Source organism: Petromyzon marinus, unplaced genomic scaffold, assembly GCF_048934315.1.
Source record: "Petromyzon marinus isolate PM22_M1 ecotype Great Lakes invasive population unplaced genomic scaffold, UKy_Petmar_22M1.pri1.0 PM_Scaffold_83, whole genome shotgun sequence".
Classification (NCBI taxonomy): Eukaryota; Metazoa; Chordata; class Hyperoartia; order Petromyzontiformes; family Petromyzontidae; genus Petromyzon; species Petromyzon marinus.
In genome coordinates, this window is record NW_027423692.1 from 58418 (window position 1) to 75150 (window position 16733).

At 47.3% G+C, this 16733-nt stretch overlaps 1 long non-coding RNA gene across 2 annotated transcripts; it reads left to right on the top strand.

The window, feature by feature from the left end:
• Positions 1 to 1623: 1623 nt before the first annotated feature.
• On the top strand, positions 1624 to 13995 carry LOC142923884 (uncharacterized). 2 transcript variants are annotated; one of them, XR_012940930.1, is made up of 3 exons: positions 1624 to 1733; positions 11590 to 11648; positions 13645 to 13995. It is a non-coding gene; the product is annotated as an uncharacterized LOC142923884 (long non-coding RNA). The 2 variants fall into 2 exon arrangements; XR_012940931.1 differs by lacking the exon at positions 13645 to 13995 and adding an exon at positions 13535 to 13548.
• The last annotated feature ends 2738 nt before the right edge of the window (positions 13996 to 16733 follow it).

Here is a 16733-nt window from a genome sequence, read left to right on the forward strand (position 1 = left end):
TATTAGTGAGTAGTGTATAGTATAAGTGTATATTAGAGTATATTAGTGAGTAGTGTATAGTGTAAGTGTATAGTAGTGTATATTAGTGAGTAATGTATAAGTTTATAGTAGGGTATAGTGTATAGTAGTGTATAGTAGTGTAGTGTATATTAGTGAGTAATGTGTAAGTTTATATTAGAGTATATTAGTGAGTAGTGTATAGTATAAGTGTATAGTGTATATTAGTGTAAGTGTATATTAGTGAGTAGTGTATAGTATAAGTGTATATTAGAGTATATTAGTGAGTAGTGTATAGTGTAAGTGTATAGTAGTGTATATTAGTGAGTAATGTATAAGTTTATAGTAGGGTATAGTGTATAGTAGTGTATAGTAGTGTAGTGTATATTAGTGAGTAATGTGTAAGTTTATATTAGAGTATATTAGTGAGTAGTGTATAGTATAAGTGTATAGTGTATATTAGTGTAAGTGTATATTAGTGAGTAGTGTATAGTATAAGTGTATATTAGAGTATATTAGTGAGTAGTGTATAGTGTAAGTGTATAGTAGTGTATATTAGTGAGTAGTGTATAAGTGTATAGTAGTGTATATTAGTGAGTAATGTGTAAGTTTATAGTAGAGTATAGTGTATAGTAGTGTATAGTAGTGTAGTGTATATTAGTGTATATTAGTGAGTAATGTGTAAGTGTATATTAGTGAGTAGTGTATATTAGTGAGAAATGTATAAGTTTATAGTAGTGTAGTGTATAGTAGTGTATATTAGTGAGTAGTGTATAGTGTAGTGTATAGAAGTGTAGTGTATATTAGTTTATAGTGTAAGTGTATAGTAGTGTATATTAGTGAGTAGTCTATAGTGTAAGTGTATAGAAGTGTATATTAGTGAGTAATGTATAGTGTAAGTTTATAGTAGTGTATAGTAGTGTATAGTGTATATTAGTGAGTAGTGTAAGTGTATAGTAGTGTATAGTAGTGTATATTAGTGTATATTAGTGAGTAATGTGTAAGTTTATAGTAGTGTATAGTGTATATTAGTGTATATTAGTGAGTAGTGTATAGTATAAGTGTATAGTAGTGTATATTAGTGTATATTAGTGAGTAATGTGTAAGTTTATAGTAGTGTATAGTGTATATTAGTGAGTAGTGTATAGTGTAAGTGTATAGTAGTGTATATTAGTGAGTAATGTGTAAGTTTATAGTAGAGTATGAATCTTGACTTAAAGCTTTTGGCGTGACATCATCGTTGGGTCTTTGGGTAAAGTCACGTGGTTGGGTTCAAATAATAAAGCGTTTCGGTCCCGCCCCCTCTCCTCTCCGCCTGATGAAGGCCGCTTGTGTTGTGATCGAAACGTCGTGGGGGGTTTCTGTTATTTATTTTGTCATTTTACTTTAACCCATCCACGTGACTTCAACGAAAGAACCCAAGATTACCCTTCGTAGTGGCAGGCAGACATGCCCTCACCATATAAGGGCATGGCCACGCCTCCTAACAACCCGTATCCCACCCTCCGTCACCACGTGCCGCGTAACCACGCCCTCTCACCTTATAAGGGTATGGATACGCCCATTCTCACCCTCGGCCACTCTCCCACACCTTCACCAAATATGGTCATCTCCCCGCCCCTTTCCCGGCCACGCCCCCTCCCTTCACTGGGCCCCGCCCCGTAGCTAGGGGATTTCCAAGCAGTCGCTTCAACGTCGCAGGCGACAGCAGCGTCACAGAGGAGAGGACACTGCGCGTATGTAAATGTCTGTATGTAGATGTCTGTATGTAAGTGTGTGTATGTAAGTGTCTGTATGTAAGTGTCTGTATGTAGATGTCTGTATGTAAGTTACTGTATGTAGATGTCTGTAGGTGTCTGTATGTAGATGTCTGTAGGTGTCTGTATGTAGATGTCTGTATGTAGATGTCTGTATGTAAGTGTCTGTATGTAAGTGTCTGTATGTAAGTGTCTGTATGTAAGTGTCTGTATGTAGATGTCTGTATGTAAGTGTCTGTATGTAGATGTCTGTATGTAGATGTCTGTATGTAAGTGTCTGTATGTAGATGTCTGTATGTAAGTGTCTGTATGTAAGTGTCTGTATGTAGATGTCTGTATGTAAGTTACTGTATGTAGATGTCTGTATGTAAATGTCTGTATGTAGATGTCTGTATGTAAGTGTCTATGTAAATGTCTGTATGTGGATGTCTGTATGTAAATGTCTGTATGTAAATGTCTGTATGTAGATGTCTGTATGTAGATGTCTGTAGGTGTTTGTATGTAGGTGTCTGTATGTAAGTGTCTGTATGTAAATGTCTGTATGTAGATGTCTGTATGTAAGTGTCTGTATGTAAGTGTCTGTATGTAAGTGTCTGTATGTAGATGTCTGTATGTAAGTTACTGTATGTAGATGTCTGTATGTAAATGTCTGTATGTAGATGTCTGTATGTAAGTGTCTATGTAAATGTCTGTATGTGGATGTCTGTATGTAAATGTCTGTATGTAAATCTCTGTATGTAGATGTCTGTATGTAGATGTCTGTAGGTGTTTGTATGTAGGTGTCTGTATGTAAGTGTCTGTATGTAAATGTCTGTAGGTGTCTGTATGTAGGTGTCTGTATGTAGATGTCTGTATGTAAGTGTCTGTATGTAGATGTCTGTATGTAAGTGTCTGTATGTAGATGTCTGTATGTAAGTGTCTGTATGTAGATGTCTGTATGTAAGTGTCTGTATGTAGATGTCTGTAGGTGTCTGTATGTAGGTGTCCGTATGTAGATGTCTGTAGGTGTCTGTATGTAGGTGTCTGTATGTAGATGTCTGTATGTAAGTGTCTATGTAAATGTCTGTATGTGGATGTCTGTATGTAGATGTCTGTATGTAGATGTCTGTAGGTGTTTGTATGTAGGTGTCTGTATGTAGGTGTCTGTATGTAAGTGTCCAGATCTGCCCAGATCTCACAAATCCTTGAAAGATCTGGGCAGGGTCCCATCGGTGAGCTCCTCCGGCAGGCAAGGCTGCGATGGCTGGGTCATGTAGCCCGCATGCCCAGCCACCGCATGCCGAAACAGCTTTTGTTTGGCCGGATAGAGGGGGCTAAGCGGGCGCGGCACGGGCTAGAGAAGAGATGGAGTGATGTGGTACAGGAGGACGTGGAGCTGAGTGGACTTGCCGATGACTGGTACCAGCGGTGTCAAGATCGGCCTCTGTGGAGGAGGCTCGTGAAGGACGCTACTGGGCAGTTGGAGGCAGTCGCCCTCCAACAACAACGGAGGGCGGAGGAGCGACGCTCACAACAACGAGCGGAGCGCCGGGTGGCTAAAGCACAGCAGGTTGGCACAGTAGGGGGCACAGGTGGTGCATCAGCCACTCATCTCAGTCATCTCAGTCAGTCGACCCGTGGCACCTGCTGGGTCTGCCCCGTGACCTCCTGCCAGCGGGCGTTCGACACTTCACGTGATAGCCTCAGGGTGCACATAGCCTGGCACAAGCGTCGTGGTGACATCACCGCCACTTGGTGGCGAATGGCGGTTGTTGTTGTGTATATGAGTGTGTGTCACTGTGTGTGTGTCTGTGTGTGCGTGGTGTGTATGTGAGTGTGTGTTTGTGAGTGCACATGGCCTGGCACAAGCGTCGTGGTGACGTCATCGCCACTTAGTGGTGAATGGCGGTTGTTGTTGTATGTATGTGTGTATGTATGTGTTTGTGTGTGTATGTGAGTGTGTGCGAGTGTATGTGTGTATGTGAGTGTGTATGTGAGTGTGTGTGTGTATGTGAGTGGGGAGCGGTAGTGTAGTGGTTAGCGCTACGCTGCGCTATGAACCTGGCGACCCGGGTTCGATTCCCGCTCACGGCCAACACCAGTGACGATTATCTGAACCGGTCCCGGGCCTCCCCTAGGTCGACTCAGCCTCAAATGAGTACCTGGTGCGGTGTGTAAACATTGCCACTAGGGAGACAAAGGCGGTCGGGCGTGGTGCTGGCCACCCACCCCCTCGTGTACTGTTCCGGCCTTCATAGGTGCTCGCTAACAGCACTTGCCCCTACAGTCTGTTAAGGCTATATGGGGGATCTCTCTGTATGTAGATGTCTGTATGTAGATGTCTGTAGGTGTCTGTATGTAGATGTCTGTATGTAGATGTCTGTATGTAGGTGTCTGTATGTAGATGTCTGTATGTAAGTGTCTGTATGTAGATGTCTGTATGTAGGTATCTGTATGTAGGTGTCTGTATGTAGATGTCTGTATGTAGGTGTCTGTGTGTAGGTGTCTGCGTGTGTGTGTCTGTGTGCGTGTGTGTATTTGTGTGTGTGGAGGAGGAAGTCACCCCCTGTGAGTGGCTGAGGTGCCATCTGCTGAGGAAGTACTGAAGGCGATCCGGAGTCTGAGACCAGGAAAGGCAGCGGGCAGAGATGATCTCCCAAGCGAAATGCTGAGGGAGGGTGGCGTTTGTGCACAGACTGCCCTATATAACATCATAACAACAGTCTGGACCACTGGACAGGTTCCGCAGGATTGGAAGAATGCCCTGGTGGTCCCCCTCTTTAAGAAGGGGGACCGCACAGACTGTAACAACTACAGGGGCATCTCACTCCTCAGTGTGCCGGGAAAGGTCCTGGCAAGGATTATTCAAAATCGCCTTGCCAAGCACGCTGAGGAGAGGCTTGCGGAGCCCCAATGCAGTTTCAGGAAAGGGCGGTCCTGCACAGATGCCATATTTTCTGTCCGTCTGCTATAGCAGAGGTGTAGGGAATTCCAACAAGACCTACATCTCTGCTTTATTGACCTGGCCAAGGCCTATGATACCATCAGTATGCCTGGGCTCTGGGTTGTTCTTCGTGCTTTCGGAGTCCCTGACCCTCTGCTCACGATCATTAAGGACCTTCATGATGGTGAGCGGGCCCGGGTAAAACTACGTGGCCGGGAGTCGGAGCCATTCCCTGTACACCTTGGGGTGCGACAGAGATGTCCTCTGGCTCCCACATTATTTAACATCTATTTTGACCACGTAGTTTGTGAAGCCTTCAGTAGCTGTACCGGAGAAATTTCCATCAGGTACAGATACAATGGGAGGCTGATCGATGCCCGGGTATGGTCAAGGGATGGCTCCCTATTGCTCAACCACTTTATGTATGCCGATGATTTGGTAATAGCTGCTCCTTCAGAGGAGGAGTTGGAGACGCTGCTGCTGAGACTGGAGCGTGCCACTAAGAGATGGGGCCTTACCATCAGCCCCACCAAAACTAAGCACCTGCCTGGGTATTTTGTACCATCAGACACTCCACCCCCACAACTCCCAATCGGTGATGGCGCACTTGTGGAGAGAGTGGAGAGTTTCCCATACCTGGGCAGTGTGCTTATGACTGGCTCCAGTTTAACAGCAGAGGTCTCACTCCGAATCAGTCGAGCGGCAATATCTTTTCATCGGTTGCGTAGCGCTGTGTGGAAGCTACCTGGTCTGTCGCTCCGCATGAAGCTTCGGGTATTCTCGGCCACGGTCATTCCCTCCCTTCTCTACGCTTGCGAAACGTGGACCCCCCGAATGGAACATCTTCGCCGGTTAGAAACATTTAGGCTGGCCTGCCTACGATCCATCCTGGGTTTAACCAGACTGGATTGTGTGAGGAGCTCCCAATCCTCGAAAGATCTGGGCAAGGTCCCATCGGTGAGCTCCTCCAGCAGGCAAGGCTGCGATGGCTGGGTCATGTAGCCCGCATGCCCAGCCACCGCATGCCCAAACAGCTTTTGTTCAGCCAGATCGAGGGGCTAAATGGATGCGGAACGGGCTAAAGAAGAGATGGAGTGACATGGTACAGGAGGATGTGGAGCTGAGTGGACTTGCCGATGACCGGTACCAGCGGTGTCAAGATCGGCCTCTGTGGAGGAGGCTCGTGAAGGACGCTGCCGCTGGGCAGTGCCAGGCTAGGTGCACCTTGAGGCTACTGGGCAGTTGGAGGCAGTCGCCCTCCAACAACAATGGAGGGCGGAGGAGCGACGCTCAGAACAACGAGCGGAGCGCCGGGTGGCTAAAGCACAGCAGGTTGGCACAGTAGGGGGCACAGGTGGTGCATCAGCCAGTCATCTCAGTCAGTCGACCCGTGGCACCTGGGTCTGCCCTGTGACCTCCTGCCAGCGGGCGTTCGACACTTCACGTGGCCTCACGGTGCACATAGCCTGGCACAAGCGTCGTGGTGACGTCACCACCACTTAGCAGCGAATGGCGGTTGTTGTTGTTGTGTGTGTAGGTGTCTGTCTGTACCGTAAGTGTCTGTGTGTAGGTGTCTGTGTAGGTATCTGTGTGTGTGTGTAGGTGTCTGTGTATAGGTGTGAGGAGGTGAGTATTGGCTGAGTGAGTGGGTGAGTGAGTGGGTGAGTGAGTGGCTGGGTGAGTTGTTGAGTGAGTGGGTGAGTAAGCGAGTGAGTGAATGGGTGAGTAGGTGAGTAGGTGGGTGAGTGAGTGGCTGAGTAAGTGGATGCATGGGTGAGTGAGTGAGTCGGTGAGTGGGTGAGTGAGTGGCTGAGTGAGTGGTTGAGTGAGTGGCTGAGTAAGTGGATGCATGGGTGAGTAGGTGAGTGGGTGAGTGAGTGGGTGAGTGAGTAGGTGAGTGGGTGAGTGAGTAGGTGAGTGGGCGAGTCAGTGGGTGAGTGGGTGAGTGAGTGGGTGAGTGAGTGGCTTAGTGAGTGGGTGAGTGGTGGGTGAGTGAGTGAGTGGGTGAGTGGGTGAATGAGTGGCTGAGTGAGTGGGTGAGTGAGTGGGTGAGTGGGTGGCTGAGTGAGTGGGTGAGTGAGTGGGTGAGTGAGTGGCTGAGTGAGTGGGTGAGTGAGTGGCTGAGTGAGTGGGTGAGTGAGTGGGTGAGTGGTGGGTGAGTGAGTGGCTGAGTGAGTGGCTGAGTGAGTGGCTGAGTGAGTGGGTGTGTTTGTGTAACAGCACTTGCCCCTAGATCGTGCTCGAGGCTACACGGGTGAGCTTTGTCTTTATTTGACGGAAAGTCCCCAACTTTACCTGCTGAGTGGGTGGAGTCACGAACTCAGCCTTCAACCAGAAGAGTGCCTGCCTGGTGGCAGTGTGGAGAGGGAGACGGCTGAGGTGGTGGGTGAGTGAGTGAGTGGGTGAGTGAGTGGGTGAGTGAGTGAGTGGTGAGTGAGCGGGTGGGTGAGTGGGTGAGTGAGTGAGTGGGTGGGTGAGTGGGTGAGTGAGTGAGTGGGTGAGTGAGTGAGTGGGTGAGTGAGTGGGTGAGTGAGTGAGTGGTGAGTGAGCGGGTGGGTGAGTGGGTGAGTGAGTGAGTGGGTGAGTGAGTGAGTGAGTGGGTGAGTGAGCGGGTGGGTGAGTGGGTGAGTGAGTGAGTGGGTGAGTGAGTGGGTGAGCGGGTGAGTGGGTGAGTGAGTGGGTGAGTGAGTGGGTGGGTGAGTGAGTTAGTAGGTGAGTGGGTGAGTGAGTGAGTAGGTGAGTGGGTGAGTGAGTGAGTGGGTGAGTGAGTGAGTGGGTGAGTGAGTGGGTGAGTGAGTGGGTGGGTGAGTGAGTTAGTAGGTGAGTGGGTGAGTGAGTGAGTAGGTGAGTGGGTGAGTGAGTGAGTGGGTGAGTGAGTGAGTGGGTGAGTGAGTGAGTGAGTGGGTGGGTGAGTGAGTGAGTGGGTGAGTGAGTGAGTGAGTGGGTGGGTGAGTGGGTGAGTGGGTGAGTGAGTGGGTGAGTGAGTGGGTGAGTGAGTGGGTGAGTGGGTGAGTGAGTGGGTGAGTGAGTGGGTGAGTGAGTGGGTGGGTGAGTGGGTGAGTGAGTGAGTGAGTGGGTGAGTGGGTGGGTGAGTGAGTGAGTGGGTGGGTGAGTGGGTGAGTGAGTGGGTGAGTGAGTGAGTGAGTGGGTGGGTGAGTGAGTGGGTGAGTGAGTGAGTAGGTGAGTGGGTGAGTGAGTGGGTGAGTGAGTGAGTGAGTGGGTGAGTGAGTGAGTGAGTGGGTGAGTGAGTGAGTGAGTAGGTGAGTGAGTGGGTGAGTGAGTGGGTGAGTGGTTGAGTGAGTGAGTGAGTGGGTGAGTGAGTGAGTGAGTGAGTGACTGAGTGAGTGACTGAGTGACTGAGTGAGTGAGTGACTGAGTGAGTGAGTGGGTGAGTGAGTGAGTGAGTGACTGAGTGAGTGAGTGGGTGAGTGGGCGAGTGAGTGGGCGATTGAGTGAGTGAGTGGGTGAGTAGGTGAGCAGGTGGGTGAGTAGGTGAGTGGGTGAGTGGGTGAGTGAGTGAGTAGGTGAGTGAGTGGGTGAGTGAGTGGGTGAGTAGGTGAGCAGGTGGGTGAGTGAGTGAGTGAGTGGGTGAGTGAGTGGGTGAGTGAGTGAGTAGGTGAGTGGGTGAGTGAGTGGGTGGGTGAGTAGGTGAGTGGGTGGGTGAGTGAGTGGGTGAGTGAGTGAGTGGGTGAGTGAGTGGGTGATTTGGTGGGTGAGTAGGTGAGTGGGTGGGTGAGTGAGTGAGTGGGTGAGTAGGTGAGCAGGTGGGTGAGTGAGTGGGTGAGTAGGTGAGTGAGTGAGTAGGTGAGTGGGTGGGTGAGTGAGTGGGTGATTTGGTGGGTGAGTAGGTGAGTGGGTGGGTGAGTGGGGAGTGAGTGAGTGGGTGGGTGAGCAGGTGGGTGAGTGAGTGAGTGGGTGAGTGAGTGAGTAGGTGAGTAGGTGAGTGAGTGAGTAGGTGAGTGAGCAGGTGGGTGAGTGAGTGAGTTGGTGGGTGCGTGAGTGAGTGGGTGATTGAGTGGCCGAGTGAGTGAGTGGATGAGTGACTGAGTGAGTTGGTGAGTGAGTGGGTGAGTGACTGATCGAGTGACTGAGTGAGTGAGTTGGTGAGTGAGCGGGTGAGTGACTGTGTGTGTGTGACAGCACTTGCCCCTACTGCCCGCCAGAGGCTACAAGGGGAAGCTTTGTCTGTGTTGTTGTGTGGTTTCTGAATGACGTCATCTAGGTCCGGAAAGTACCTGGGTCTCTGTGTAGTGAGTCTGTGGGTCTCTGTGTGGTGAGTCTGTGGGTCTCTGTGTGATGAGTCTATGGGTCTCTGTGTGGTGAGTCTATGGGTCTCTGTGTGGTGAGTCTATGGGTCTCTGTGTGATGAGTCTATGGGTCTCTGTGTGGTGAGTCTGTGGGTCTCTGTGGTGGGTCTATGGGTCTCTGTGTGGTGAGTCTGTGGGTCTCTGTGTAGTGAGTCTGTGGGTCTCTGTGTGGTGAGTCTGTGGGTCTCTGTGTGATGAGTCTATGGGTCTCTGTGTGGTGAGTCTATGGGTCTCTGTGTGGTGTCTGTGTGTCTCTGTGTAGTGAGTCTGTGGGTCTCTGTGTGGTGAGTCTATGGGTCTCTGTGTGATGAGTCTATGGGTCTCTGTGTGGTGAGTCTGTGGGTCTCTGTGGTGGGTCTGTGGGTCTCTGTGTGGTGAGTCTGTGGGTCTCTGTGTAGTGAGTCTGTGGGTCTCTGTGTGGTGAGTCTGTGGGTCTCTGTGTAGTGAGTCTACGGGTCTCTGTGTGGTGAGTCTGTGTGTCTCTGTGTGGTGAGTCTGTGGGTCTCTGTGTGGTGAGTCTGTGGCTCTCTGTGTGGTGAGTCTGTGGGTCTCTGTGTGGTGAGTCTGTGGGTCTCTGTGTGGTGAGTCTGTGGGTCTCTGTGTGGTGAGTCTGTGGGTCTCTGTGGTGAGTCTGTGGGTCTCTGTGTGGTGAGTCTGTGGGTCTCTGTGTAGTGAGTCTGTGGGTCTCTGTGTGGTGAGTCTGTGGGTCTCTGTGTGGTGAGTCTGTGGGTCTCTGTGTAGTGAGTCTGTGGGTCTCTGTGTGGTGAGTCATGGGTCTCTGTGTGGTGAGTCTGTGGGTCTCTGTGTGGTGAGTCTGTGGGTCTCTGTGTGGTGAGTCTGTGGGTCTCTGTGTGGTGAGTCTGTGGGTCTCTGTGTGGTGAGTCTATGGGTCTATGTGTGGTGAGTCTGTGGGTCTCTGTGTGGTGAGTCTGTGGGTCTCTGTGTAGTGAGTCTGTGGGTCTCTGTGTGGTGAGTCTGTGGGTTTCTGTGTGGTGAGTCTGTGTGTCTCTGTGTGGTGAGTCTACGGGTCTCTGTGTGGTGAGTCTGTGTGTCTCTGTGTGGTGAGTCTGTGGGTCTCTGTGTGGTGAGTCTGTGGGTCTCTGTGTGGTGAGTCTGTGGGTCTCTGTGTAGTGAGTCTGTGTGTCTCTGTGTGGTGAGTCTGTGTGTCTCTGTGTGGTGAGTCTGTGGGTCTCTGTGTGGTGAGTCTGTGGGTCTCTGTGTGAGTCTATGGGTCTCTATTTGGTGAGTCTGTGGGTCTCTGTGTGGTGAGTCTGTGGGTCTCTGTGTGGTGAGTCTGTGGGTCTCTGTGTGCTGAGTCTGTGGGTCTCTGTGTGAGTCTGTGGGTCTCTGTGTGGTGAGTCTATGAGTCTCTGTGTGGTGAGTCTGTGGGTCTCTGTGTGGTGAGTCTATGGGTCTCTGTGTAGTGAGTCTGTGGGTCTCTGTGTGGTGAGTCTCGGTCTCTGTGTGGTGAGTCTGTGTGTCTCTGTGTAGTGAGTCTGTGGGTCTCTGTTTGGTGAGTCTGTGGGTCTCTGTGTGGTGAGTCTGTGGGTCTCTGTGTGGTGAGTCTATGGGTCTCTGTGTAGTGAGTCTGTGGGTCTCTGTGTGGTGAGTCTCGGTCTCTGTGTGGTGAGTCTGTGGGTCTCTGTGTGGTGAGTCTGTGGGTCTCTGTGTGGTGAGTCTATGGGTCTCTGTGGTGAGTCTGTGGGTCTCTGTGTGGTGAGTCTGTGGGTCTCTGTGTGGTGAGTCTATGGGTCTCTGTGTGGTGAGTCTGTGGGTCTCTGTGTGGTGAGTCTGTGGGTCTCTGTGTGGTGAGTCTCTGTGTGGTGAGTCTATGGGTCTCTGTGGTGAGTCTGTGGGTCTCTCTGTGGTGAGTCTGTGGGTCTCTGTGGTGAGTCTGTGGGTTTCTGTGGTGAGTCTGTGGGTCTCTGTGTGGTGAGTCTGTGGGTCTCTGTGTGGTGAGTCTATGGGTCTCTGTGTGATGAGTCTGTGGGTCTCTGTGTGGTGAGTCTGTGGGTCTCTGTGTGATGAGTCTATGGGTCTCTGTGTGATGAGTCTATGGGTCTCTGTGTGGTGAGTCTGTGGGTCTCTGTGTGTTGAGTCTGTGGGTCTCTGTGTGGTTAATTCAGAATTGAAACTCATAAGAGGAAGTGTTGCCTGGAAAGCCCCTGAGTCTGTTAACTCTCTCACTGTGTCTCTCTCTCCCCGTGTCTCTCTCTCCCCGTGTCTCTCTCCCCGTGTCTCTCCCCGTGTCTCTCTCTCCCCGTGTCTCTCTCTCCCCGTGTCTCTCTCCCCGTGTCTCTCTCCCCGTGTCTCTCTCTCCCCGTGTCTCTCTCCCCGTGTCTCTCTCTCCCCGTGTCTCTCTCACTGTGTCTCTCTCTCCCCGTGTCTCTCTCTCCCCGTGTCTCTCTCCCCGTGTCTCTCTCTCCCCGTGTCTCTCTCCCCGTGTCTCTCTCTCCCCGTGTCTCTCTCACTGTGTCTCTCTCTCCCCGTGTCTCTCTCCCCGTGTCTCTCTCTCCCCGTGTCTCTCTCTCCCCGTGTCTCTCTCCCCGTGTCTCTCTTCCCGTGTCTCTCTCCCCGTGTCTCTCTCCGTGTCTGCTGGATGTAGTGATACTTGACGATGTCGTTCCACGCATCGATTCTCCGAGATCTCGACCAGCAGAAGAGGTAACATCATCACCATCATTACCATCATCACCATCATCACCGTCATCATCATCATCAGTATCATCACCATCATCATCACCATCATCACCATCATTACCATCACCGTCAACATCACCATCATCATCACCATCATTACCATCATTGCCATCACCGTCAACATCACCATCATCACCATCATCACCATCATCATCACCACCATCATCATCATCACCATCATCACCATCATCATCACCACCATCATCACCACCATCATCACCACCATCATCACCATCACCGTCAACATCATCATCATCATCATCACCATCACCGTCATCATCATCACCATCATCATCATCACCATCATCACCATCACCACCATCACCATCAACAACTTCAACATCACCATCATCACCATCATTACCATCACCGTCAACATCACCATCATCATCATCACCATCATTACCATCATTGCCATCACCGTCAACATCACCATCATCACCATCATCACCATCATCATCACCACCATCATCACCATCATCATCACCATCATCACCATCATCATCACCACCATCATCACCACCATCATCACCACCATCATCACCATCACCGTCAACATCATCATCATCACCATCACCGTCATCATCATCACCATCATCATCATCACCATCATCATCATCACCATCACCACCATCACCATCAACAACATCAACATCACCATCATCACCATCATTACCATCATTACCATCATTACCATCACCGTCAACATCACCATCATCATCATCACCACCATCATCATCATCACCATCATCATCACCACCATCATCACCATCATCACCATCATCACCATCATTACCATCACTGTCAACATCACCATCATCATCATCATTACCATCATTACCATCACTGTCAACATCACCATCATCATCACCACCATCATCATCACCATCATCATCACCACCATCATCATCATCACCATCATCATCACCATCATCATCATCACCATCACCACCATCACCATCAACAACATCAACATCATCATCACCATCATCACCATCATCACCACCATCAACATCATCACCATCATCACCATCATCATCACCATCATCACCATCATCACCATCATCATCACCATCATCATCACCATCATCATCACCATCATCATCACCAACATCATCACCGTCAACATCATCACCATCATCGCCACCATCATCATCACCATCATTGCCACCATCATCATCACCATCATCAGCACCATCACAGCCATCGTCACCACCATCATCACCACCATCACCACCTTCATCACCACCATTACCACCACCACCATCATCATCACCATCATCCTCACCATCATCACCATCATCATCACCACCATCATCACCACCATTACCACCTTCATCACCATCACCACCATCACCACCATCAGCATCAACACCTTCAACACCATCACTATCACCACCATCACTACCAACATCACTACTATCATCTTCACCATCAACATCATCACTACCATCACCATCACTACCATCACCATCACTACCATCACGTCGTTGATGGTGATGTTGATGGTGATGATTATGGTGATGTTGATGGTGATGTTGATAGTGATGTTGATGGTGATGTTGATATTGTTGATGGTGATGATGATGGTGATGTTGATGGTGATGTTGATGGTGATGTTGTTCATGATGTTGATGGTGATGATGATGTTGATGGTGATGTTGATGGTGATGTTGATGATGTTGATGTTGATGATGGTGATGTTGATGGTGATGTTGATGGTGATGTTGATGGTGATGTTGATGATGTTGATGTTGATGATGGTGATGTTGATGTTGATGGTGATGTTGATGGTGATGTTGGTGATGATGGTGATGTTGAAGGTGATGTTGATGTTGTTGTTGTTGCAGCTTCTGTGATGGTGATGTTGATGATGGTGATGGTGATGTTGATGTTGTTGATGATGTTGATGGTGATGTTGTTGATGTTGATGATGTTGATGTTGTTGTTGTTGTTGCAGCTTCTGTGATGGCGATGTTGTTGTTGATGATGTTGATGGTGATGTTGATGGTGATTTTGATGTTGTTGATGATGTTGATGTTGTTGTTGATGTTGTTGATGATGATGTTGTTGTTGTTGATGTTGTTGTTGATGTTGTTGATGTTGATGATGTTGATGTTGTTGATGTTGTTGATGATGTTGTTGATGTTGTTGTTGATGATGTTGTTGATGTTGTTGTTGATGTTGTTGATGTTGTTGATGATGTTGTTGATGTTGTTGTTGATGATGTTGTTGATGTTGTTGTTGATGTTGTTGTTGATGTTGTTGATGATGATGTTGTTGATGTTGTTGTTGATGTTGTTGATGTTGTTGTTGATGTTGTTGATGTTGTTGATGTTGATGATGTTGTTGATGATGATGTTGTTGATGATGATGTTGTTGATTTTGTTGATGTTGTTGTTGATGATGATGTTGATGTTGATGATGTTGATGATGATGTTGATGATGTTAATGTTGTTGATGTTGTTGATGTTGTTGATGTTGATGATGTTGTTGATGATGATGTTGTTGATGTTGTTGTTGATGTTGTTGATGTTGTTGTTGATGTTGATGATGTTGATGATGATGTTGATGATGTTGATGTTGTTGATGTTGTTGATGTTGTTGTTGATGATGATGTTGATGATGTTGATGTTGTTGTTGATGATGTTGTTGTTGTTGATGATGTTGTTGTTGTTGATGATGATGTTGTTGATGTTGATGTTATTGATGTTGTTGTTGATGATGTTGTTGTTGTTGATGATGTTGTTGATGTTGATGATGTTGATGATGTTGATGTTGTTGATGTTGTTGATGTTGTTGTTGATGATGTTGATGTTGTTGTTGATGATGTTGATGTTGTTAATGTTGTTGTTGATGATGTTGTTGTTGATGATGTTGATGTTGTTGATGTTGTTGATGTTGTTTATGTTGTTGTTGATGATGTTGATGTTGTTGATGTTGTTGATGATGTTTTTGTTGTTGATGATGTTGTTGATGTTGTTTTTGATGATGTTGATGTTGTTGATGTTGTTGTTGATGATGTTGATGTTGTTGATGTTGTTGTTGATGATGTTGTTGTTGATGTTGTTGATGTTGTTGATGTTGTTGTTGATGATGTTGATGTTGTTGATGTTGTTGTTGATGTTGATGATGTTGTTGATGTTGATGATGTTGATGATGTTGATGTTGATGATGTTGATGTTGTTGATGTTGATGATGATGTTGATGTTGTTGATGATGTTGATGATGTTGATGATGTTGATGTTGTTGATGTTGTTGATGATGTTGATGTTGATGTTGTTGATGTTGATGATGTTGTTGATGTTGATGATGATGTTGATGATGTTGTTGATGTTGATGATGTTGATGATGTTGATGTTGTAGATGTTGATGATGTTGATGTTGTTGATGATGTTGATGTTGATGATGATGTTGATGATGTTGATGATGTTGTTGATGTTGATGATGTTGACGATGTTGATGTTGTAGATGTTGATGATGTTGATGTTGATGATGATGTTGATGATGTTGATGTTGTTCTTGATGTTGTTGTTGTTGATGTTGATGTTGTTGATGATGTTGATGATGTTGATGTTGATGATGATGTTGATGATGTTGTTGATGTTGATGATGTTGATGATGTTGATGTTGTAGATGTTGATGATGTTGATGTTGTTGATGATGTTGATGATGTTGATGTTGATGATGATGTTGATGATGTTGATGATGTTGTTGATGTTGATGATGTTGATGATGTTGATGTTGTAGATGTTGATGATGTTGATGTTGATGATGATGTTGATGATGTTGATGTTGTTGTTGATGTTGTTGTTGTTGATGTTGTTGATGTTGTTGATGTTGTTGTTGATGATGTTGATGTTGTTGATGTTGTTGTTGATGTTGATGATGTTGTTGATGTTGATGATGTTGATGATGTTGATGTTGATGATGTTGATGTTGTTGATGTTGATGATGATGTTGATGTTGTTGATGATGTTGATGATGTTGATGATGATGTTGATGATGTTGTTGATGTTGATGTTGTTGTTGATGATGTTGATGATGTTGATGTTGTAGATGTTGATGATGTTGATGTTGTTGATGATGTTGATGATGTTGATGTTGATGATGATGATGTTGATGATGTTGATGATGATGTTGTTGATGTTGTTGATGTTGTTGATGTTTATGATGTTGATGTTGTTGATGATGTTGATGTTGATGATGATGTTGATGTTGTTGATGTTGTTGATGTTGCAGCTTCTGTGATGGCGATGTTGATGATGATGTTGATGTTGTTGATGATGTTGATGATGATGTTGATGTTGTTGTTGATGATGTTGTTGATGTTGTTGATGTTGATGTTGTTGATGTTGCAGCTTCTGTGATGGCGATGTTCAGCTCACGCTGTCGCGGCTGGAGGACCTCACAGAGGGAATGGAGCCGGGGACTCACACAGGTGTGTGTCTACCTGTGGGAGTGTGTGTCTGTGTGTACACCTGTGTGTGTGTGTACACCTGTGTGTGTGTGTGTACACCTGTGGGAGTGTCTGTGTGTGTGTGTGTGTGTATACACCTGTGTGTGTGTATACACCTGTGTGTGTGTGTACACCTGTGTGTGTCTGTGTACACCTGTGTGTGTCTGTGTGTGTGTGTGTGTACACCTGTGTGTGTGTGTGTGTACACCTGTGTGTGTGTGTACACCTGTGTGTGTGTGTGTGTACACCTGTGTGTGTGTACACCTGTGTGTGTGTACACCTGTGTGTGTGTACACCTGTGTGTGTGTGTACACCTGTGTGTGTGTGTACACCTGTGTGTGTGTGTGTCTGTGTGTGTGTGTCTGTGTGTGTGTGTCTGTGTGTGTGTGTCTGTGTGTGTGTACACCTGTGTGTGTGTGTACACCTGTGTGTGTGTGTGTACACCTGTCTGTGTGTACACCTGTGTGTGTCTACCTGTGTGTGTACACCTGTGTGTGTGTGTACACCTGTGTGTGTACACCTGTGTGTGTACACCTGTGTGTGTGTACACCTGTGTGTGTGTACACCTGTGTGAGTGTCTGTGTGTGTGT